The following is a 2,482-nucleotide window of genomic DNA, read 5'->3' as shown; positions in this document are numbered from 1 at the left end:
TAATCTGTAGAGTGGATCCACTTGCTCGAGTCACTGGTTGACATGAATACCTCCATCATGCCTGAAGGAGGCATGTTACTATGTATGGTATGTACAAGTATTTGAAAAGAATAACATTAAGAGGAAAAGGACAACCTGGCAAATATCAGTTTCTTATATAAATGACAACAGTGGCACGTGGCTCCCTTTTAATACCCCAACAATTGAACAAAAGTGGGGGGAAGTTGTTGTCGGTAACCATTATCTTTCAGGTGAGCCTTCAGTTCATTGGTATTGAATGTGTGTATCCTGATTCATGGAGTGAAAGTGAGTGTCATCCAACTGATGACAAAGTAGAATAAAAAGACAGGGTATACTGCCAGGGCTTTTCGGTTTGGAGGCTGCCTGTCAGCAAGGAATGCTGTAGATGCTACCATGGACCAAGCAAACATCACCAACACCACAAAAAGCCGAATCATGAAGCTTATTGGTCCCTGTCCTGTCCTGCCAAAAGCAGCCGGCGGCAGATCAGCATTGCCATGTTCAAAGGAAGAATGCAGTACCCTAATGCACAGAGACTCTGAAAAGAAGAAATGTTTCCACCAAGAAGTTTGGAATTTAGGGTGATGGTAACTGCCCCCAAACAAATACTTCTGCAAACTCTGGGCCCCCACCATCCTTCTTCTCATCAATGGAACTTTTCTGTAACATCAATGCAAGTGTCACACAAAGTATCAATGGGCCCCACAAGTCCCAGTCTCTTTACAGGGCATTACTCTTCCTTGGATATAAAACATGCATAAATTTCTTTCCCACAGCTTTTAGATCTCGCATAATGGTTGGATGAATGGATTCATTTAGTGTGGAGCTGTCATGTTCTTGAGCACGAGCTCTGGAGGGGATGGTAATCTCTCCTTCTATGGGGATGTCCTGAGAAAGAGACACATCAGACAACCCTGCAAACAGGGGCTTGGATGCCGCTGTCTCCTGTTCTCCCGGGGAGTCCTCTGCTTCGGCCATCTTGATAAACCTCGGATGGCTCCCCTCCTGCTAATTTTTTCATATGCTATGTCCTCTTCTTTGTGAAGCGGTAACTGTGGAACTGCCATGTGACATGGACTTCATTAGATTCCCCAGGACATAGAAAGAAACAACATATGCACACTCCATGGCAACATACCTTATACTACAGCAGAAAAACATAATTATCTAGCTAGGAAAGAGCTCAGTAGTAGACATCTAGTGTGTGTAAGGACTTGATTGACTCTTATCACTAGAAATAACATGTGTTTCAAAGAATAACTATAATATGTTGTGCTCATTACATTCAGATAAGTGTGAGTTCTATAATGGGAAAGCTATAGCATTCCATGGAAGCATGGAAGAGAAAGAGCTGACAAGCCTCAGGGGGAGGTAGTCTTCCAAAAGATAGCAACACAGGAAAAGAAGAGCAGATTTAACTGGGCAGAGGATAATAAGCAGGGACTCATCGGCTTTTCTCCCTAAGGCAAAACAATGCAACAGTGCAGAGATGACTTCTGGTCATTTCTCTGAACTGTGGTAACAAATGCCCACAGACTTGCTGATTTAGAAGTCACACAAGCACAGCATGGTTCTGAGTGTGAGAACTGTTAAACCGAGTTGTCAGCATAGGAGGCTCCTCTAGAGATGCTGAGGAACCTCCTTTATACCTCTGTCCAAGCTCACTGTGGGTACCAGTAATCCTGGACATCCTTCTATTGTAACTGCTTCCATTCAATCCAGTCTGCCTACATCTTCACAGCAAGCCTCCCTTTCCGTGGCTTCTCTACTCTCTTAAAGATGGTTGTCACTGAGTTTAGGGCCCACGTGAGGATGGTTTCATATTGATGTTGGTTAACAAATGAGGTCGTATTTGCAGCTTAAGAGTGAACTTGCATTCTTGTGGGTGGGAGTTCATATTCTGGAACTAGAGACAAGAAGTACAGCTAAAGGACATCTGGGTGAGGAACAGGAGTCTCATGAAGAGGAATACAGGATCAGATCACAAAAAGTCTCATCCAACTAGAAACCATTCTCAATCCTTAATCAGAAATAGCTAAAAGTTAAATACACGAATGACATCAACATTTTCCATTTTTGAAGGACCACACCCCTTCATAGGTACTAAATGGACTATGTTCTAAACCCAAAGCATACAATGGTGGCCAAATGAAAGACAAGTGTAGTCTGCATCAACCTGGAAGTGACTGACAAGAGGATTTTTGATACTGAATTCACCATTCCAAAAAGAAGTCAAATACTACAGACTTTCCTGCGTCCCAAGTCATCTTGATGTAGTGAAGAGAGGCATATAGGAAAATATTATTTATCTCACGGTGAATATTGTGCTATTAACTGAGCTCTGTGGGATTCGATACACTCAATACAAATAGAGGGGGAAAAACACCCACATCATCTGAGACTAAAATCTGTGAAGTTCAGAGTGGCATAAGTGTCATCACCTGCTGGTCAGAGGTGGACA

The 2,482-nt window shown here is 42.8% G+C and overlaps 1 pseudogene; it reads right to left on the bottom strand.

Annotated features, from left to right (window-relative positions):
* Positions 1-293: 293 nt before the first annotated feature.
* Positions 294-999, bottom strand: LOC110325838 (annotated as a pseudogene).
* Between the last annotated feature and the right edge of the window lie 1,483 nt (positions 1,000-2,482).

This window comes from Mus pahari, chromosome 8, assembly GCF_900095145.1.
Source record: "Mus pahari chromosome 8, PAHARI_EIJ_v1.1, whole genome shotgun sequence".
In the NCBI taxonomy this organism is placed as follows: Eukaryota; Metazoa; Chordata; class Mammalia; order Rodentia; family Muridae; genus Mus; species Mus pahari.
This window is presented reverse-complemented; position numbering and strand designations above follow the sequence as displayed.